This window comes from Sciurus vulgaris, assembly GCF_902686455.1.
Source record: "Sciurus vulgaris genome assembly, chromosome: 13".
Taxonomy (NCBI): Eukaryota; Metazoa; Chordata; class Mammalia; order Rodentia; family Sciuridae; genus Sciurus; species Sciurus vulgaris.
Genome location: NC_136474.1, coordinates 90,219,226 through 90,243,054, shown reverse-complemented (window position 1 = coordinate 90,243,054; position 23,829 = coordinate 90,219,226).

The window sequence follows — 23,829 nt, the reverse complement described above, 5'->3', positions numbered from 1 at the left end:
TGCTTTGGCAAGAGTTTTGAGAACTATGTTGAATAGGAGTAGTGAGAGTGGACATCTTTGAATTGTTCTTGTTTTTAGAGGAAATTCTTTTAGTTTTTCTGAATTCAGTATGATGTTGGCTTTGGGTTTGCCGTACAGAGTCTTTCAAATGTTGAGGTAAGCTCCTTCTCTCCCTAGTTTCTCCAGTGTTTAAAATATGAATAGATGTTACACTTAATCAAATGCTTTTTCTGCATCTATTGAGAAAAATCATGATTGTTGCCCTTAAGTCTATTCATGTAGACTTATTGAATTTGTGTATTTTGAACCATCTTTCATCTCTGGAATGAATCCCACTTGATCATGGTGCACTATATTTTAATGTGTTTTTGTATGTGATTTGTGAATATTTTATTAAGAATTTTGCATTTACATTAATCAAGGATATCGGTCTGAACTTTTCTTTCCTTAATGTGTCTTTGTCTGATTTTGGTATTGGGATTATACTGGTTTCATAGGATGTTTGGGAGTGATACCTTCTTTTCTATTTCATGGAATAATTTTAGGAGGATTCGTATTACTTCTTCTTTAAAGAGACCTGGAATTTTCTAAATGGAATAAGCAACACAACCAAATTGAGAAAAGAGAAGACCATGTAAAGTGGAAAATAAGGAAAATCAAAAAGCAAATGCAACTGGAAATTATACATCAGTAGCATTTCAACAAGTAAGAACAACTGGAGAGTAATGTTCCCGAATTTTCTTTTCTCCAGCAAAGTGTAGGTACAGGAGCAGAATAGTTACAGAATTGGAATATATAATGAGGGCCTTTTTTGTTGTTGTTTTCTCAAGGCAGTAGAACGACCAGTTCACTCTTATAGAAATCAGTGAATATTAGAGTTGTGTGCCAGTTTCATTTATTTTGAAAAGATATTTGTTGTTTGTGAGCCCAACATTTTTATAATGTCACCTAGATTTTTCCCTAAAATCGTTTTTAGATAGAGAAATGAGATGGAAAGACTAACTACCCTTATTTGATCATTACATATTACATATCATTTAAATTATGACACTGAAGAATCCCATAAATGTGTGTAATGATTGTTATTAAAATAACGAAAATACAATTTACGAAATAAAAAATACTCTTCAATAGAATTTTGTTTATAACATTTCTCATATAGTATTACAAGTAATTTTCTGAGATACATAGGTAAAATTTTAAAATGCTTTGTAATTTAGGAAAAATACATGGTCTTAATAAAGCTAGTGCTTTCTTTTGATCAGTACAAAGTGATTACATCAAATCACTAATGCTTTAGTAATTACTAAATTTAGTAATTTGTTCTCACCTACATGTATCTATAAGTTTACTCAAAAGGGTTCTTTTTTTTTTTTTTTTTTTCTGTTCTCAGGCATGGAGGAAACACTATTTTGAATAAAATCCCACACCTCATAATTATGCCATCATGAAAAGCAGCAAAATGATGTACTATAATAAACAACTCCCTACAGGAGGAGTGTTTCTGGATTGAGTTTCAGAAAGACATTATTGTTGCAGACACACTTTAACCTGAACTCTTTCAGAGTATGTCAAGTTATTTCCAAGAAATAAGAGAGAATATTGCACTGGGGCAGAGGTAAGTATGGCATGAGGTTTGTCTTTACTTAATTGGCTCAAGTACTTAATAGTTTAATCACTGATTATTAAAGTACATATAAGCCATAGATTAATTTCATGGGCAAAAAAATAATATCACTCATTGCAAAGTCAAATGCCCTTCCCCTCAGCTTCAGTAAGGTATGTTCAGGAGGTACTGACTTTAAAGGTGAGGTTTTGATTAAAAATAGACTCCATCTTTGGTTTTTCTTGACAGATCTCTTTTAGAAAGAAAATACATTATTCGATTTTTATCTACTGGCAACTTTTAATACTCTTATTCTAACACCAATATAAAACCATTGTGCATTAAAAAAAGTACAATTAAAATGTTTTGCTGATGTTTTAATTGAGACATTTTAATATTGTTACAATAATAATCCACTAAAGTGTTGATATATTTTAAACCAGGTATCAGCAGGACACCCACCAAAATATGTCCAGCTCAGTGTTAAGATTTGAATTATATGTAAATATATGTTATGTAACCTAGAAGTGCATGCGTATGCCTTTTCTACTTATAGTCTTTAAATAAGAACACAGTGAACTTTATAACTTTCCAGGACTCTATGTGACAATTTATACCTGCTTTTCTCCTGTAGATTGGGAAGGGCCCTTTTCTTCACAGATACCGAGCTTCTCTATAATCCTGTAAAGCTGTGGAACTGAAGCCCGTGTAATTGCTCTCAGACAAGGGGAGAGCCTCTTGAAATCGCACAGCTCATGAATTTCTCTGTGTTGTCATCAACACAGGTAGGAGAGGTTATTAAACTTAGCGGTGGCTGCTGCCCCCTGATTGATACCATGTGTCAGATTTTAAATTCTTCCCTACCCAGGCCTATAATGCATGTGTTTCCAGTAAACTATTGTGGATTTTAGGTGAGTTCTTTTTCTCTGGCTTTATTTTATCTTTTCTCAGAAGCTCCTTTCTCTTCTTTTTCTAAATAAACTCATGGATAAACCTAAACATTTCTGCTTCTCAAAAATTACTAATCATGACATTGCCAATAAAACCCTGCCGAGGTTGTGTCCATTTGAAAATGTTTCTTAAATAGCATTGGGTTTTGAATTTTATTATAAATTTTATTTATAATATAAATTTATTTATAATATAAATTTTATATTATAATTTTATTATAAATTTTATTATAATTTATTATAAATTATAAGAATTTTATTTGCAGAAATAGGAATTAACTACTTTCCTAACAAAAAAATCCTATCAACACTTTTAGGAATCAAAGGGTCACGTTTTTAAGTTAGCTTCTGTTATGAGGGCTATTATATGCATAGGTATCTATTTGAGAATCTAATGTACGTACATAGTAGAGAAGCAATGTATTCCACATTCTAGAAGAAATCAGCAGAAGCATTTTGCAGAATATATTCTGGAGAGACTTATTCATATTCTAAACACTCTTAAATAGGTTTGAACGTGGAAGGTGAATTCTATAGGAATACAATGCAATGCAAGGAGCAAACACTCTCAAAATTGGAACAAAACAAAATCAGCACTGGCGTTCCTTCTGCTCTGTGTTCTTCCTCGTATAAACATGTAACTTCTGCCTCCACCCCACTGCCCCCGCCCTCCACGTATACCAGAGAAGTAGATAAGATTGCATGTCCTGGGGACTTGTAGGGTGCCAATTTTGTGAGTTTAGAAAACATTTTATGGTAAGGTGTGATTCGCAGCTCATAATTCCACACTGTGATACAAGAGCAATTTTCCTCTTTTTTTCTAATGTAACGACAGTCCTAGTTTGGACGCCTTTGAAAGAGCACACATCAGGTAAGACAAAACAAGTCATGAAAAGACGACCTTACACAGACCTAAGTGTGGGAAGGGCAGATTTCTAGAACAACACTCAAAGTATCTTAGCATTTTGGAAGTATTAGGAATCAATTTACAAGCCTGTCAACTTTACACAGAATGTATTTAATGTCCGTTTTGGAGTTCAATCATTCTACATAGCTCTTTCAGAAGGATGTAAAAATTTATTCTTTCCTTTGCTAAAATCTCTGTGCTGTTAGGCAAGTCCTTTCTGATTATCTCTTTTTGTTCCTTAATATCTCCTCAATTTGTATTTTTTTTGTGCAAAGTATACAACTTGATCTCACAGACCTAAGTCAGATCACATAAGTTCTTAAAAATATCATAAATTTAATTCAAGAAGATACCATTTTTTGAAGATGCACTTTCAGTTTAGAAAGTCTTTGCTTCTGTCCATCTCCACTCTGTCCCCTCCTCTCTTCAGGAATGCATCTATATGAAAACCTTGTGAGAGAGTGCCTCTGACCACTGTCAATAGTAATATGGATGATGCTACATGAGTTTCCCAGGTCAGCTGACACAAGATAGCGGCTTCAAATGGCAGAACTGTATCATATCACAGTTCTGGAGGTCAGATGTTAAAAGCCAAAGGGTCAGTGGGGCCGCACTCCACCCAAAAGCCCCAGGGGTAGGTTCTGCCTTGCTTCCTCTGGTTGGTGCTGGCTTCCAGCGTCCATAGCTTATGGTGGTGCCCCTCTCCAGTCCCTGCCTGACTTCACCTGTGTGCCTCTATGTCCTTTCCTTTTGTAAAGACAGGTCATTATTTTTAAGATCCACCTTCATCAGGATGAACACATCTAGAGATGGTTTCCTTAACTGCAGCAGCAAAAACCTTATTTCCTCGTAGTGCCCCATCCTCAGGGGCCTGGTAGACATGAACATGGGGGATCACAAGGATGCTGTTTGGAGCTGGGATTCCTGCTCATCTTTTTCTTTTTCTTTGTGTGCTAAGCTATTTCCTTTTTCTGTGCTAAGCTATTTCTTTGGGTTATGCATATATATTGCTTTTATCGTCAGAAACTTGAACACTCGTAATTCTGGAGAAAGTACCTAATCATACGTGGTTTTAAAGGATATTAGATTCAAAGGCATTGAGTACATGGGTATTAAACACAAGGATAGAGGTGGACATTGGAATTGGAAAGTCCTATTAATATTGACTGGTACCCTGGACAGTTAGGCCATCTTCTTGGACATTATTTTTCTTTATTCAGGACAATACTGAATCTAGCTTACCACGGATTCTAAAGAATATTAGCTTTTTAAATGACTTGGAATCCGTTTCGTGGCAAACTCTCCAAAGTCAGGGATGATATTTGACTAGTTAACCTGACTGTTTGCAGTAACAAAGACAGTGCCCAGCAGGGGTGCTTGCTGCATATGTATTAAATAACTCAGTGAATAAACGCCTTGAAAAAGAGATAATCATTGCCTTAACTTTTCTGAAATCTCCTACTTTCCTTTAACATCTTCAACTGTTTATGTCTGTGCAGTTTTCACATCAGTTGCTGGTACTGCTCAGCTGCTTTCTGCCCACCCTTTGTCATTTGGTATTGCTGGTAACTCCACAATTGCTAGGTGGGTTTACCAAGCCTCATCTTTACCATGCCTGCCTCCATTTCAACTCCTTCCTCCTTTTCAATTTCACCTCTCCACCATTAGTATTTCATCAGGATCTTATAAAATGAGACTCAGACACTTTTATTCCTGTTTAGTAGTTATTTAAAACTACTTCACATGGTATTATCCAAACTCTTTCTATATTCCATTGCTACCAAGTTCTGTTTGCTAAATAATACTTTGTCTTCCAGCAATGAGTTTTGTATCAATCTGTGAAATAAAGGATATCATTATAAAACAATCTCTACAGGTAGTTCTATTATAATAGATCTTCAAAATATGTGCATTCTTATACTTGCATTATTAAATCTTAAAATATATGCAACAAAACAGAAAAAACAAACTATACAGCATGAAGCTTTGCAAACAATTCAGCCTCATTAAATGTCAAAGACATTTTAAAACAGACCCCAGTAGGAAAAAAAGAATGATGCAAAAATCTTTTACATGAAGTACCAGGCAGAATTCAGACAAAGGATTTTAAATTTCATATACAAAAAAAAGTTTCAATTCATTTTTCATTGCAATAAACATTGCCAGCAAGGATCTCTTAATAATCAATTTTATTCCACACACAAATCTAACTTGGAATTCTTAACCCATAATCATTGCTCATAAATTTTTCCAACAGGAAATATTAGATACTTTTCTCTCCAAACATTAGCCAAGTATTCTCTATACAATTAACTACATTTATCTGGATCTTTACACTTTGTGCATCATTCTTTTACAGGTTGAAATTTGTTCAATTGCAGAAGGTAAAGGTGAAAAATGCTAGAGCCATCTTTTTGGACTGAGGGAGAGAAGTGGAATCCAGCACAATGGAAATATCAATTAAATATGGATATAATAAAATATTGAACAAAAAACCTGCCGTAACTTTATTCGGTAGTGATAGGGAGCAGATTGTCTTTAACAGTGGGAACATGAGGATAAGGGAGTAATTCAATAAACTGGGCCCACTGTTCTGACCCCCACCTGCTTTCTTTTTGAAGAGGCAATTTACCTGCATTCCTGCCTGGCTTAAGTGGGCAAGATATGCTAAATTCCTCAGCAAACTACCTGCTATCTGCAGGAGAAATACAGGCCCAGATGTCAACTATAGGAAGAACACAAGTAACCCTGCAGGGGGGACTTTTGTGACCCTTATACAGGGAGATAAGAAAAACTCCCCCTAGTTACTAAATCTGTAAGAACATGTTCCAGTTGGAAGCAGATGGCACAGGCCGAAGTGACCTACAACTTTGATGGCAGTAAGGACTTGGGAGTCTAATCTTATCTGGCTGTCAAAGGCAAGAGGTGAATCTGGGTAGAACACTCTGGAAACTTCCCTGGGACAGCCAATAAACATCTGATAAAATTGGATGCAGGAGAGGCTCATGATCCCTCTTCTCTCTGAGAAGACCCACTCTCTCCCTTTAGAGTGTCCCCTTTCCCCTTTCCTATCCCTTCTGATGAACTCCTGCCTGTTGCTCTGAGCAACATGTCTAAAATCATTCTGACATGATCACAAGAATTTGGTTTTGAGAAGGGGTTTCCTTTGCTGCCTCAGTTTCATGGAGACCCCAGCCCTGTAGCCAGAGTTTTATTAAATATTATCTTTCGTATGTCTTAAATTTAAAAACTAAATGGCAAAAGTAAAACCATCCAATACATACAGGCATTATAACCTTTTTAAACCTAGATTTCCTAGGTGCCGACTTCTTAATAAAAAATAAAAGTCCTCATTTGTGCTTGCAATTCAGTAAACGCCCTCATCTGTGCTTGCATGCCTGTGCCTGTGTGCATGTGTTATGTTTTCAAATACAGAACAAGAACCCAGGAAACCATAATACATTTTGATTACTTTGGGGTCTTTTCCAGTATGATGATGATGACCAAAAATATTTAAAATAATCATCACAGAAATTCTCTATGGAGCTGCATTTCATATAATTATCTAAACACTCATTCATGATGAAACGCAGTCAACGAATTAGAGATAGAATGCAACTTGGTCAACCTGACAAAGGCCAGTAAATTCCAAGTTATGATGAGCAATCTGAAGCTTCCCCTGTGAGATCAGGAACAAGACAACTTCAAAGTTACACCATAGTTTTTGTCCAGAGGAACTAGCCAGAAAAAAGATAAACGAAAGGCATCTAAATCGCAAGGGAAGAAATGAAGCGATTTCTGGTTATGGACTACTTGATTTTATGTATAGAAAATCTGAAAACAATCAACATTTCTACGACACAACAAGCAAATTCAGAAGTTTTGGGATGTAAAATCTAACGCGCGCGCGCACACACACACACACACACACACACAAATTAGTCATTTTTATTTACTTGCAATAAGCAATTCAAAAGGAAATAAATAAGTCTAATGAAAAATTGGATACGATTTTAAAACTTATAAAAGGAGATGTAAGATTTTTCCTTTGAAAAAAAATGGAAACATTGAAAGAGATTAAAAAAAAAATAAACTTTACATTGAAAAGTACTAAAACATTGAAAGAAAATATTTTTAAAAAAGAGAATGTCATCCAGTGGTAATAATTAGAAGACTCAAATCATTAAGATGGCAACAGTTCCCGAGCCAATCTACAGATTCAATCAATCTCTATTAAAATCCCAGGAAGGAAAAGCTGATCCTATATTTTCTAGAAAATTTCCAGTGACAACATGGAAAAGTAAGACTACCCTTGAAGAAATTGCTGTATTAAAAGTTACAGTACAAACATATGGATGATCACAGAAGAACAGAAATAAATTCATACTCATACATCTATGGCCAACTGTCTTTTTACCATGGTGCGGGATCGTGCAATGAGGACTAAAAGGTTCCTCCAGCAGATAGTGGTGAGAACTGGATACACACATGGAAGAGGGAACCTACACCTCCATCACACAACATGTAAAAAAGTTAATTTAAAACAGAACAGTATACTGAACACAAATGTTGAAGCTATGGGAAAGAGAAAACAGTGGGAAATCATGACTTCAGGCTGATGCTGATTTTTTTTTTTTTTTTGTGGTAGTGGGGATCGAACTCAGGGCCCTGTGCTTGCGAGGCAAGCACTCTACCAGCTGAGCTATCTCCACAGCTCAATGCTGATCTTTTAAATATATCAAAAGTCTCAGCAAGTTTTTATTAAATTATAAATAAAAATTTAAGATTATAGACTTCACCAAAGTGAAAATATGTGTACATTAAAGAAAACTATCCAAAATTTAAACACAATGAACAGAATTTGGGAAAATATTTGGAAACAACATATTTGAGGAGAAAGTTTTATCCAGAATATGTAACAAAAACTTATAACTTAAAGAAGACAAACAGCTCAAGTAAAACATGAGTAAAATGAAATATGCCAGACACAGAAAGACACATACTGCAGAATCAGGCTTATATTTAAGAGGTTGAATCCATAGATGTAGAGAGAGCAGACTGACAGGTATAAGAGAAGGTGGCTGGGCATTCTGGGACATATTGGTCAAAGCACACAACATTTCAGTAATGCAGGTGGATAAAGTTCAGAGTTCTATGGTTCTACAGAGTGATTATTGTTGATTACAGGTATTGGATACTTGAAAATTACTATGAGAATACATTTTAATGCCTAACATACTCAAAAGTGATCAGAATATATGAACAATATATTCATTAGCTTGATTTAGTCTTTTCACAATGTACATATATATATGTATGTGTGTGTATATATAATGTATATACACATAAATATATTGTACAGTACAAATGGGTGTACTTTTTACTTGCCAACTTAATAAAAATAAAAATAACAGAATATAGAAAATAAAGGGCAAATGGCTCAAGTAGTTAATTCTTCATAGAAGAAATATAAATTGTCAAAATATATAAAAGAATGAGCAATTTTTTTAGTCATTAGAGAGATGCAAACGAAATCTGTAATAAAACAATATCATATAGTCACTAGCATATTCAATGTTTTTTAAAGATAGAATGTAACAATGTTGGTGAAAATGTGGAGAAACTGTAGCCTCACGTATGTTGGTAGTGAGAATGTAAAACGGTGCCGTCTAAGTGAAGAACAGTTTGGCATTTGTGCAATAAGTTAAACACAGAATTACCATATTGCCCTGCTATTCCACACTTGGTTGTATATTGAAAGGGTTCAGAAACACGTATCCAAACAAAACTTGTAGCTAGTTGTTCAAAGAAGTAATATTCAGTAAACATAGACAAAATGTGCATATTCATCGACTATGAATGAAAAAAACAAAACAAAACTTGGCATTATCCATACAATGGAATATCATTAATCTATGAAAAGGAATGAACAACTGCTGATACATGCTTAGTATTGTTATGCTGATTGAACCTTGAAATTGTTATGCTAAGTAAAATAATAAGGGGCCACATGTTGTGCATAATGTATATGAAATATCTAGAATACGTAGATTGATAGAGACAGAGAGCAAAACAAATTAGTGGTTGGAGTGACTTCAGGGAGGGACCAATGGGGAGTGAGTGCTTACTGGATGTGGAGTTTCCCATAAGCCAATGAAAATATTATAAAACTAGATATCTATGATGTTTGCACAACACTGTGAGTGTATTGATGTCATATCATTGCATCATATATTTTTAAATTATTACAGTGGTACTTTTACTATATTTTATCAAAATAATAACAAACAGTTGCATTAAATAATGAAGTATTTTACCATATCCATGCTATGAAATCTATTGGTGGAATACCAAGTAATTAGACATAGAGATTTGATTTATTTCCCTATTCAAACATTGTTTTGTGTCCTTGTTAAATGTAATTAATAAGCTATAGTTCTTTACCCACAGTGTGCACATAAATGCACTAAAGTATTTTAAAAGTTAATTGGCAAACAGAGAATGAGTTTAGGAAGACACGGAGAAGTTTAGAACGGCATGCCAAGGGCATCTTAAAATGCCACAAGATAGCCCCTGTATAAAATGCCACAAGATAGCCCCTGTATATAATGATCAAATGTGCTCTGATTATTTCCCTGACTGAAAAAAAAAAAAATAGAGAGGACTTTAAAAATTGCTCTTATCTGCAGGTGAATTATTTTTCCATCTGCTTATAGAAACCAGGGGATCTGGAGTCCAAGTATCCATAAAATACAATGAAAATTACACAGAAGTTATTATCCCTGTTCACGAATGTCATTCTACATTCACTTTCTCAAGCATCAAGATTTTCTAGTACAGAGGCTCAAACCTAATTTAATCTTTGATTTCTCCCTCTTTCAACTTTCCATATTTTAAAATGCTGAGACTCATTGAAATTTGAAATGTTTTTGTATCCAGGCAACCTTAAGAAGTGAGGCAATCAAAGCAGGTGCCTTGAAGCTAATTTCAAAGGCATTACAAAATCTGTAAAAACATACATTATATTAAATTTGGTCAAACTCTCCTTAGGTAGCTCCTCAGTTTTTCCTTTAAAAATCTTATGGAACTATGATTGACATAGGTGAAGCCAGGCATGTTTAATGTGCACAACCTGATGAGTGTGGAGATGGATCAATAAGATCTATGCCATAAGCCAGCCTTTCCAGCTCTGCACAACCTTTGCCAGTTCTCATGAGGGAAATGCTAGTCTTGTAAAAGAGTTGAAGAAGCCCTTTCTCCTTTTCCTTCTTTTGGAAGAGTATATATAATAACGTTAATGTCACAATGCCTGGGCCTGGAATTTGCTTATTTGCTCTTGTTTGTGACAAGATATGGAAAGTGCTTTTTAAGATACAAGGCTATTGATATTTGTTTCGTTAAGTTTTATCAAATGTTATCATATCAACTTTGCTAGGATACATTTTGAAGAACTGTCCACTAACCTAAGACAGCCCCATTTTACCTAATAAATTGGTGCCATGAAATTGTTCATAGTGTCCCTCTTTATATTTTAAAAGCAGTAGTGAACACTGTTCTTTCATTGCAGATGGTAACACAGTTGCTTTCTTGCTATTTTTCCTTAGTCTGGAGAGTGATTTATCAATAAATACTCCTGATTTTTTGAAGTAGTAACTTTTGTTTTTGCTAATTTTTAAATTGCCTTTCTGGGTTTTTAATTTTTTTTCTTTTCTGTTATCATTATTTTTTACCTGTCATTTTGATTTACTTTGACTGTCTTTATTTGCTAGCTTCCTAAAATGGAAGTTTATATTATTCATTTTATTTTATTTATTTTTTTTTTATATATTTTTTTTTATATATTTTTTTTATTATTCATTTTAGAACCTTCTAATTTCCTTAACCAAGCTTAGATGGTATAAATTTTCTTTGGCTATTGCTCTAGCGGCATCCACAGATATCAATATATTGTATTTTCATGATCATTCAGTTTAAAATGCTTTCAATTTTCCTACAGATTTCTCCTTTATCTCATGCGATATTTAGAACTACACTGTTTAATTTCCATATATGTAGTTTTTAGACACCTGATTGATAGTGACTTCTAACTTAATTCTTTGTAATTGTAAATATGCTACAAAAGACATAAATCTTTTCACATGATTTGAAACTTGCTTTAAATCTCAGCTTATGATCTATCTTGGAGAATGTACCATGTACAATTGAAATGAATGCGTATTTTGCAGCTTGCATAGCAGTTGTCTGCAAATATAAAGCAACTTGAGAGGCATGATGAAGTTATTCAAATCTTCTGTGTTCTTACTGATTCCCTACACACAGGTGTTATCAATTCCTGATGGTTTAGCATTAATAATTCCAATTTCATTGTGAATTTGTCTATATATCATTTAAGTCCTCTCAGTTTTTAATTCAATTCATCTGAAGCTCTGTTTTTATCAGCTTTTAATTCACATCTTTAGAAGCTCTATTTTTAGGTGCAAATGCACTTATGATTATCACATCTTACTAGTGTATTCAAATTTATGTATATGAACTGTCTCTTTTTACCATTGATTGTTGCCTTGAAATCAAATTTGTACAGTAAAATATCATCACATTTACCATTCTTTGCTTACTTTGCATGGGTAAACTTTTAATAATATATTTACTTTATATATGTCTTTATATTCAAAGCACGTGTTTTGTGCCTGTCATACAGTTGATACTTCTTTTCTATTCATTATGGCAATATTGTACTTGGTGTGTGTAATTTGACAGCAGTTTGCTGATATTATCAAGTTAAATTTAGATTTACCATCTTATAACTTATTTTTCATTTGTATCTTCTGCTTTCAGTTCTTTTTGTATCTTCTTTGAATTTTTAAATTGTATTTAATTGGTCTATTGACTGTCCAGCTACAGCTTTCTACATGATATGGCAGTTGCTCTGCAGTTTAACACATACATCATGAGCTTTGCATTTTTGTCATTGCACAGTAATATGACATAGTTTGAAACAGTTTTACAACTTTGAGGTCCATGGAACCTGGTAAGATTGAATGATCTCTTAGTTGCCCCAGATCACCTGAAGTGAGTAAGTGCCCAAATCCTCTGGTAAACAGTATGCAACACTTAAGAGAAGATGGCTGTATTTTCGTGTAACAAACCTTGCAGAAAGCCTTTTCTCTGACAGTAGTGGACATTGCTGTCATGTGTCTTCCTTTTAAACAATGTCCTGCAAGAAAGTTCATAAGGTCAAGTATAGGAGAACTCTAAGTACCTCCTAATGGATTTTTAGCAATTGTGCCCGTGATGTATTTTCATTATATGCTAGTAACATTTTTTTCATAAATTTTTCATACGCCAGTAATTATTTTTTCATAATTTGAAACTTTCAACAATCAGAATTCCTTGACATTCACAGGATCTAGTAGTTACTGCTTTTATTTTTCCTGTGTGGGACTTTCCAATTTATCTGCCAATAGGGATAGCCAACTTACTGGGATAATTTCGCCCTAGAATTTTGCATATTAGCATATGCAAGCTTTGTTCCTTACTCGGAGATCTTACTAACCCAAACTGTGATGGGTCAGCATAGTTACATGCTTTGTTTTTTTGTTCTCAGCCATGTTCACCTGGGAAAGTACAAATGCCATACAAAATAAGCAAAGCTCAGCTTACTAATGGTATTGTGTATGGGAGGTCTTACGATGGAGAAAAGGCAAGTAGAGAGAACTGAATTTTTATCACAAAAAATATCTAATGATAGGCCATGAAATATAAATTGCATAAGGAAGCATATGAGTACATAAAAATATTGATATCATGTTGCCTATTCTGTAATTGCAAGAGATAGGAAACAGGTCAGCGAGTTAAGTGGTGATGTTCAAAGAAAGGGGAGGATGAGAAACAGCTTAGGGAAAGAAATCATCACTGATAATGACAAGCCAAACCAAATTTTGATCACAAAGACGAATGGAGAGATCAGGGGGAAAGAAAGTTGAAAGACTACATATAAGTAACTGAAGAATTACATTACTAGCATGATTATCACTGAAGTTATGGAAATCACCAATAATTATTCCTGGAGTAACGCTTAGGCAAGACATTCATATTCAGAGAAAGTTTCAGAAAGGGTACACTTTGCTGAAAGTTGATGGTAAAGTGTAGAGGGCCCAGTGGGAGCCTTCAGAGGTTGGGAGGAACGGGAGAATCCAACCAATGGAGGTGCTTGCTGACGTAGGCGGGAGAGTGGTAGAAACAGCTACAGCGATGGAAGGCAGAGGATCTCTGACACTAAGGCAGATGCTTGTGAAGTCACTGCAAGTGCTGGAGGGGAAGGAATGATGGAGTGGGGTGCATGGGCTGTGGGGCTAAGACAATTGCATGACTCTCCTGTAGCAGCTGAGATATCTGTAGGTGCCCAGAAACTGGTTTAGCCACCAGGATTTATTACCCTTGGCTACCATTTCACACATTAACACTGCCATGACATTCTCCCTCCCTTCTACAATATTTATGCCTTTTACCATACACGTGGTATTTTTGTTTTATTTTATTTAATCCCCATAATATCACATAACAAGGAAAGAGCAAATGCAAATATGAGATTCCTGGAAGGTACCAACAACTTGATAAGTGCAAAAAAAAAAAAACGAACAGGACATTTTTCCTTAGTAAAGCAGCTTTTAGAAAGGGGAAGGGGTTTGTACCATGGTCTCCACTTAATATTAAATCTGTATTTTGCATTTTAATTTTAATGACTTTTCATTAGTTTACCTCCAAACTGATGATTTTTTATGTCCCCATGGAAATTTAAGTATTACATCCAATATATCAAAAGTCTTTCTCTAATATTGACATATGTATTTTTATTTCTTCCTCCTCCTTCTCATTCCCGTGCTGGGATCAAACCCAGGGCCTTAGACATCTAGGCAGTCATTCTGCTCCTGAGCGACACCCGACACCCACAGCCTTATCCTCTTCCTCTGGGTTCTTGTCAGTTTATGATGAAGTAACACCTACTACTTAGCGTTAAAAATTGCCAGATGAGGGCTGGGGAGATAGCTCATTCAGTATAGTGCTTGCCTTGCAAGCACAAGGCCCTGGGTTTGATCCCCAGCACTGCCAAAAAAAAAAAAAAAAAAAAAAAATTGCCAGATGAAATTCTCTCCTCAAGATAATTGATTCTAAGAATGTACCTCTATTTCCAGGCTTGTCCATTGGTCACGGACATTGACCACACCTTCATATAGCACTTCTACAATTCCTATTAAAATCGCATGAATTCTTAAGAAAAATAGGGGGAGAATTTTAGCTCTGGATAAAATATGCTTTATTCTCAGCACAAAAACAACAACAAAAATATAAGACAAAAAAAGTTTAACCCAGTGATTCCAAAATACCACAACTATTGCCTATGCTCAATAGAAACCTCAAACACATCTGCATAAAGACTTGCATGAAGTCCAACATTGTCACAACTCAAATTTTATCAATAGTGCAAAGCACACTTACATGCAATGAGCACTATTCAAGAAAAAAATCCTACAACTGCATGCAAAACTAGGGTTAAAACTTGTCCACCACATAATTTTAAGAACCAACTCAATAAAAAATTGCCTGCCAACACAATCATATAAACCAAATTCAGAACAAATAGAAGAAATCCATATATTAGAAATCAGGAAAATTATCACTTATAAAAATAAAGTAGAGAAAGTGACTATGGAAAACACATTCAAGATACGGTTGTGGTATTAGTAGTATGTTGCCCTCATGAGGAAGTTTTGAACAGGCACTGATTAATTGCATAAGTGCTGTGGTCTGGATATGAGTTTTCCCCTGAAGCTCCTGTGGTAATGCAGGATTGTTCGAAAGTAAAGTGACTAGATTGTGAGGGATGTAACCTAATTAGTCTACCCTTGTTCCAATGGTGACTGTTGGTTGGTGGGGCCTGGCTGGAGGAAGTGGGTCACAGGGGCAGTGTGATCTGGAGGGGTGCATCTACCTGATGGCCACTTCTTTCCTATAGCTTGGCTTCCTGGTTGTGATAAGAGGAGCAGCTTCTCCCCATCTCCTCCTTCCTCTATCATGCTCTGCCTCACTTTGGGCCCAGAACAATAGAGTGGCCACCTATGGATTGAGACCTCTGATAACCATGAGCCAAAATATACTTTTCCTCCTCTAAGCTGTTCTTGTCGGGTTGCTTAGTCACAGTGACATAAAGCCAACTAGAACAATGATTCTTCCCTGAGCTTCCTGTGTCCTAAAATGCATTCTAATTTCATGTGGGGAAACATGAAACATTTTTAAATCTTCAGCATGTTAAAGAAGAAAATTATGTTGTCTTAAAGGTTAATAGGAAGTTATGAACTTGAAGTAATGGGGTTCAGTTTTGCAGTTGAAGACTAAGAAAAGGCAAGAAGACATCAGGCTGGGCACTATAAGCACAATGAAAAATGTGGAAGCAAGTGTGTTAAGTTTTTTGCTATGTTCTTGCTGTTCTTGATGAAATGTCCTCTACTGAGACTGGAAGTGATTAGAGACCCGCATGAAGTGTAGACCCGCATGTAAGCTGTAGACTGTTATTCATCCCCACCCAAAATTAATAGATTCTATTTTGACTGTAATAGAGATTCTTTGAGGTGTTGAACAGGTCTTCAGTTTTATTATGTTTGTGTTTTAGAAAGCTAAGTCTTGTAGCAGCATAGAAAATTAATCTTGGCCTGTGATAGTAAAGTATAAGCAACTCTGACTAGTTCATTTAAATAGACTGACTTGTAAAACTGTACCCAAACTCAAGAACTTTAAGTTACCTCTGCTAAGTTATTTAATATAGGAGAAGGATATACACGTCACTCACTTTCCCACTCCCTGTTGAAAAATAGTTATGGCAGTCATTTTTGCTTCTTTATCTGCCCAGTGAAATTTCTGCAGATTTGTCACATTACATTAACACACTCACACACACACAAACACAAAAGCAAGCCACTGAGATCAAACTTGTAAAGTTAGCAATGGCATGAGACAAAAGACAGCAGAACTCATCCTCAGATGACACCAGGAAAATTGTGAGGTATTTAACAGAGTTAACATATAAATCAAGAATGTGTTTTATAATAAAAGAAACCCTGACTTATTTCTATATATTCACTTAAAATATTAAGTAATTTGGCTCAATGAAATTATCAAGTGCAGATATTTATCATAAAGCACATTTAGTATAGTAGGCAGAAAAATATGTATACAAATGGCCTAGTAGCCAAAGTTCAGAGAGACAGCTGGGACTCGGATGTGGTTTGCATACAGGGGCCTGCTCTGGTCAGGAGGGCTGCAAGCTGGAAGTCTGGAAGGCAGAGTCTGTTCTCTTAGGTGCTTTTCTTCTCACTCTGACTGAAGGTTGGCTATTTTAAGAACATTATTATTTTTGCCAAGTTCTCTTAAATGCTGTAAGCAATAAACATTTAGGGTTACACAGTTAAACACTTATTTTATTTTACAGAGTCAAATTTTTAAATGCAATCTTATTTCCAATGAAAAAAGAGTAGGTTCTTCCTAACTATACTGAACTATTTGGAACAATACAAATTATATTATAGTTTAGATCCTCCCAAGAGGAATTCAAATATAGCATTTAGAAAAGTTTTATCTTTCTCAAACTTCTTTTAAAAATTTTTCCTCTTCTTGTTCATAGAAATAAAAGGCTCTTTTAATCACTGATTTTTCCCATATAAATCCTATGTCATACTATTCCAGATATAATGGTGATGTTTCTCCCACTATTTTGAAACCCATTCCATTTTATTAAAATCTAATTTAATTTTTATTAAATTTTTATTAAATTTTATAAATAGTGGCATGTTTCTCCACTATTTTGAAACCCATTCCACTTTATTAAAATCTAATTTAATTTTTATTTTATTAAAATAAAATTGATTTTATGAAACTGTCTGGCTTAATATATTTTCTGTGTACAATTTTGATAGGAAGTTTTTACAAAACATTTTAATTTTAGTAGTCATTCCTAGTTTCACAAAGTGCTGATGCTAAGGGAATAAATTTTACATTTTTTCACAGTAATTGTTAAAATGTTTGTTATTCTGCTTTTGGAATAAAATCATTCTCTTATCTCTTCTTCTTGATAATATTTTAGACATTATGAGAGTGTAGGACTACATGATGGCCAGATTTGATTCTGAAAATCAGTAACAACAAATAAATTGGTAAAAAGGAAGCCTTTAATTAATATTATATCTTTCTAGGGCTTCATTTCAATTACATATTTTGTTTTCTCCATAGTTCGAATGCAAAATCAAGACAACTGGACTGATGTAAAAGTCAGTAAATCTGCAGATGATTTGATATATTTAAGGCAAAAATTTCTTTCACATTTATTTAATTACTTAAAAATATATAAAACAAGAACTTTTTCAGATACTAATCAATACAAAGTTAATTTGATCAGCTTGAAGAGATATAATTTTGGTTGCCCTAAGTGGAGAGCACCAAGCCAGGAACTTAAAGGCCACAGTAAGGACAGGTCTACCTCAGTATTCAGCTCTGATTCTCCTGGGCTGGAGTCAGTCTGCAAGTCCACCCTGTCACTGATGGCCAATCACTGTGGTCTTATGTAATTTTATGGTTAAAAATCCTAGAATAAACTGCAAGAGTTTTCCCTCATGACTCCAGTTAGCTTCTTAGAGTTGATTGTAATTGGCAGCATTGATCTTGTGACCCTATCTTAAGTATTGAAATAGAATGGAATTGGTTTAGAATATACTTAACACATAGTATTTTAGTTTTAGCTATTATTATCCCTAGACATGGGTGGATAGGTTTAGACTGACTTAAATTACATAGACTGAGGAAGGTAAAGCAGTTATTCACAAAAGAAAAACAAGTTACTAGAATAAAAGTTCTAAGAATTCAAAACAACAGATGTATACCTCACCAATACTTCTGTCTTCTGAAGACAAAATTTCCAATTATTACTAAAATGATACTCAAAAGCAATTACATGTATGTACGGATATTTCAAAGTAAGGGATACTGATGTCTATAGTGTTTATCACTTTTGTTCTTTATGTGAGGATAATGTTTAACTTTCAAAACCAGCTGGATACCTCATAACAGCCACATGTAATTAAGGAACTTTGCACCAGTAGTTTGCGAACTACAGTGACAACTTTAATACCAATGTTGCCTTTGAGGATAATAATTAGAATGCACACCAGCTTCCTTCTCTGCTCAGGGGACAGCTTGACCAGTGGCTGTAGGGGATCCCTGACCTCTGTCAGCACTCACGCATATGTGATTGCTGTAAGTCAGAGTTCACAAACAAAAGCATTGTAAGCAGTCCACAGCCATGATAGACAGAAACAGGTGACTACCAGAGTTGAATGAATATGATCTTTTGTTATCATTTTCAAAATTAATGTGGTGTGTAGGAATATATGTAAGATATATTAGAATATCAAGATATAATAGAGATATATTCAGATCTCAAACTAACATATATGGATAATACAGTATGTACTAACAATGGTACATGTACTTCTGTATTCCCTTTGCCGTTTTAAAAAGGTTAAATATGGCTTATATATTGGTACAAATATATTATTGCAATTAAATTAAGATTTGTTTCAAATATACATTTAAAAGTGTTTTTAATGGGACTTTTAATCAGTTATACTAATCCATTCTCAAAAATAAAGAACACTGGAAATTTTTTACTGACTAAAGAGACCATACTATTTGTTTTCTGTACAACTTAAATAATACAAAACCAGTGACAAACTATTTAAGGGTATTAGAATCTTGTTGCATTATTAATAAGTTTAAAGCAAATACAATATGTGGATGGGAAATTGTACTTATTGAGACGATTTTCTTTCATGGGCTCAAATTTTATATGCAGTAACAATGCAACTATGAAATTCTGAACACAAAATATTACAATAAGATTTAAAAAGAGCTTCCAAATATTGAAAGCATTTATTGTCAAGATAAACATTTTTATCCTCCAAACAAAGACTGTGGCATGTATCCACTTGAGCAGTGATTACAAGGAACTAGTGATCTAGTAACCTTGCAGGCTGTGAATCAAGTTCTGCAGCATAAAGTTAGGGCTAGTTTGTACAAATGCTTTTAAATTTGATGTCCAATTTTGCTATTCGCTCATGCTTTTAATGTCATATCCAAGAAATCATTGTCAAGCCCAGCTTTTCAACTCTGCTTTCATCTAGGACTTCCATAGCTCTAAGTCTTAAGTTCAAATCTCTAATCCATTTTGAGCTGACTTTTGTGTTTGGTGTTAGCTTAAAGTCCAATTTTGTTCTTTGACATGTCTGGTTTTTCTAGCACCATTTGTTAAGTAGATTTTCCTTTCTCCTTTGCATATTTTTGACATCATTTTCAGAATCAACTATCATATTTGCATGTGCTCATTTCTGGGCATTTTATTCTGTTCTATTGGTCTATGTCTGCTTTGACCCAACACCATAATGTTTTAATTACTATAACTTAGTCAAAAGGCAATTTATAGCATGGACAGAATATTTGAAATTCATAGATCAGATAAGAGATTCATTTTCAAAACATTAGAAAATTCTAAAATTCAATAACATAAACTAAATAAATTTAAATAACCAGATTTCTTTTGGCAAATAACTTGAATAGATGTTTTTTTCAAAGAAGACATACAAATGACATGCCAGTATATGGAAAGGAGCATGCTAATCAAAAACACAATGAGATGGTACCTCATACCTGTTAGAAAAGCCATTATCAAAAGACCCAGCTATAGCAACTGCTGGTGAGGACATAGAAGACTGGACTCCTTGCTGGGAATGTGTGTGAAGGCAAAAATTAGCGATTCCTCACAAGGTAAAGGGAGCACCACCAAATGATCTAGGGTCTTAGTATACATTCTGAAGAACTGAAATCAGGATTGTGGAGAGATATCTGCACTCTCATGTTCGTTGCCACAGTGCTCACAGTAATCAAGGTAGGGAAACAACTTAAATATCCATCAACAGGTGAGTGGTTCAGAAGTGTGAGTAACAGAATGGAATATTATTCAGACTCAAACACTAAGTCAACTTGGCAAAGGTGACAACATGGATGAATCTAGTGAATATAATTCCAAGTGAAATAAGTCAAATCAGAAAGACTCATACCACATGAGCCTCCTTACAGAAGGCTTACATAAAAAAAGACTCAGAAACAGGGTACAATGGTGCTTGACAGGGCCAACCTGAGGTTATAGGGAAATCCTGTTCAATGAATATAAAGTTCCAGTTAATGAGCTGAATAGACTCTAAAGACCTGTCCTAGAAGTCTTCTTGTAGCTAACAATGCAGTATCCTTATATTTAAACTTCCGTCAAGAAAGTAGATCGAATGTTAAATGTTGTGTTACATATTTAAAAAGAGATTGACCAGTCATCTCCCTCCTTTTCCTCCTCCTCCTTCTTCCTCCCCTCCTCCTCTGCAACTCCTCTTCCTCTCCTCCTCTTTCTCTTCTTCTCGTCCTCTCCTCTTCCTCCTACTCCTTTTCTTCTTTTTCTTTCACACATACGCACCAAATAAGTTGAGTGATAAAAATCCAGGGAAGTGGTAGAGTTAAGACAAGACTGTCCTGTACAGCCCATTGAATTTGCTGTCGTGAGTCTGGAATGAGGGCGTTATCAGGATTGCATGTTTCCCCCAGCTGGTTGCAGTTCCATAAGTGCCAGCAAAAAACAGACATAAAATAGTACTGGTGAAGACTTCAGGCTTTCCCAGGGGATACGGAAAATCAGAGAGAGACAAGAAAGTTGAACATATGTCTTCAATTTATATATTAAACAATTATAGATGGATGGATGGATAGATAGAAAAACCCTGAAATTCAAACTTTAAGGAAGTATGAGAAAAAAGTATAAATGTATTGGACTTAATACATTTAAGGAGTTAAAATGTGCAGTTTGAACTTTGGAAATGATGTTTACAGAATAAAAGATTAAAGATAAAGCTGTAGAGGTATTGTAGCTATTACTAATAGCTGTCTTATGATTTTGCAAATATGTACCTATGTCAGGATCAAAGACAAAACATCTGAACAGTGACATGTTTATTGTAAATAACAGAGATGTGAGTATTTAAATCTTGAGCAATTAAAGCCAAAGAAATATTAAATTTAGTGAAAAAAAAAAGCTTTCTCAGAGGTAAGAATAAGATACACGAGGTTGAGAGATAAATGGTATAATACAGCAATAAGTGTATAGTTTATTTAGAACTTAAAAAATTTGCATTAATTAAATGATTAATAACTTGGGAAAGAGCAGGGAAAATAGCCTGGAAGTTGCAATTTCAACCACAGACATTTGTATTTTGGGTCAGATAGCTTGGAAGGTGTGGAAGATATCCTCAACTCCCAACATGAGAATGTCTAGAGGGATAGAGTCAAGACAAAAGTTAAGTTTCAGCTATAGCAGAGATCAGAAGAGAACATTTAGAGAAAAAATACAAAATGAGGATTTCTGAATTTCAAGGGACATAATGACAGTTTCAGGATTCAGAAATGGGTCAAAAATCAGAATGTAAAAAAACTGTGTGCAGTCAGAGACTGAGAAGTGACAACTGATCGTTGAGGTCAGAGCTCCTTTAGTAACTCAGTGAAATAAACTGCAAAGCCCTAATGGGGTAACACAAACGGTCTCCAGGCAAAGGGACTGCCAAGGTGGAGTGAGTAGACGAGTGAGCCCAGACGTAAGCCAGACTTTGGGTGGTAAGGATGGGTCACTGCAGACCTGTCAATTGTAACACATTCTTTGGGGAAGGGGGTGTTGGTAGTGGGGGAGGGGGATGTTGGTAGTGGGGGAGCTGAACATGGAGGGCCTGCAGTGGCCTGGGACATCTATGTTCTATCCTCCCAATGTTGCTGTGAAACTAAAACCACTCCAAGACATAGTCTAACAAATGCAATGTATTTCAACCAATAGGGAAAAGAAATTGACAATCATTAACAAAATCAAAGAAACCATCGCATGCTGAACCAGTCATACCATGTCTCAGCATCTATACTAGAGACCCATCATAAAGTGCATGAAATATGTACGCACTGTTTCTTCAATGTGCTATTAGTTAAAAAATAGAAACAGTCTGCTAACAAGTTCTTTATTGAGGACGACTAGTTAAAATGGGATACTTACACATGGAATTATTGTGGAAACAAAGAAATGATTAATAAGGATGCCTATATATCAGTATTTAGGGATCTTTATATTATTTAACAAGAAAAGCAAGGTGCCAAACAGTGTAACTTGTTAGACTTTTGTGGAATGTCTGAAAGAATGAGTGTGATTTCTTGTGCATGTGTTTGTGGAAGTCAGCAAGGAACTAATGAAGATAATCATGCATGCAGAAGAGGAAAAGGAGTAAAGAGGAAGGTAACTGGCACCCCACACCCCAAGTTTTCATAAAGATGCCAGCAGGTCAGGAAGCATTCATTTTAGGGAATGAAATGAAGCAGATGTGAACGTAGGTGAATGTAGCCTCATGTAGCCTCGTATGAAGACACATTCTTTCCTCACTTGTAAAGTCTATACATTTATAAAGAGACCAACAAAGAGAAACCTGGAAAAAATAAAGCCCTCATTGCTGTTTGAGATGTTCATTAAAACACTTTCAAATTGATAATTGTAAAAATAAAGTATTTCTCTGGCCTTTTTGGAGGACTTTTTTTTTTTTTTTTTTTTGGTATAAACAAACAGATTTTGATGAGGGGAAAGGTGTGTTTTGCAGAGGATGGCGAGTTCATGAGAGTTGAAGAGTGACACAGTCTGAATGTCATCATTTCACAATTGCAGCACTGGGAAAGTATTGCCAGTTAGCACTAAGATAATTAAGTAGTGATTGATGGTGGATTGGACATTTGCATAGTGTGGATGACTTCATAATTGGAAGGAGAAATCTGTAACTGCAGAATGGAGGACCCAGAGTGGCGTTTTCTTGATGAAGTGGCCAATCTTAGCACCTTCACTGCTGGACTGCCAGATATCATCACGCAGTTTCTTTTATAAAATAGTATCGTTGGTGACATCAGATTGGAAGAGGATTTGAAGGGCAGCAGGAAATTATCTCTCCATCTTTTAATTTACACTTCATCTTATTGAAGTGATAATTGGCCAAATGAAGTCATTAAACTGATTATCACCACTCTCCTAAACATTTGTTTTACGGTATCACAATGACTATTTTTCCATAGTTGAGCTCATGCAATTTGCAGGAGCCAAATTAAACACAGACTACGGATTGGTTGTGTTTGCATTGAAAAAATATTTCAATTTGCCCTAAAAGAAACCCCATATTTGATAAGAAGAACTCCAGAAATGAAAGGTTAAA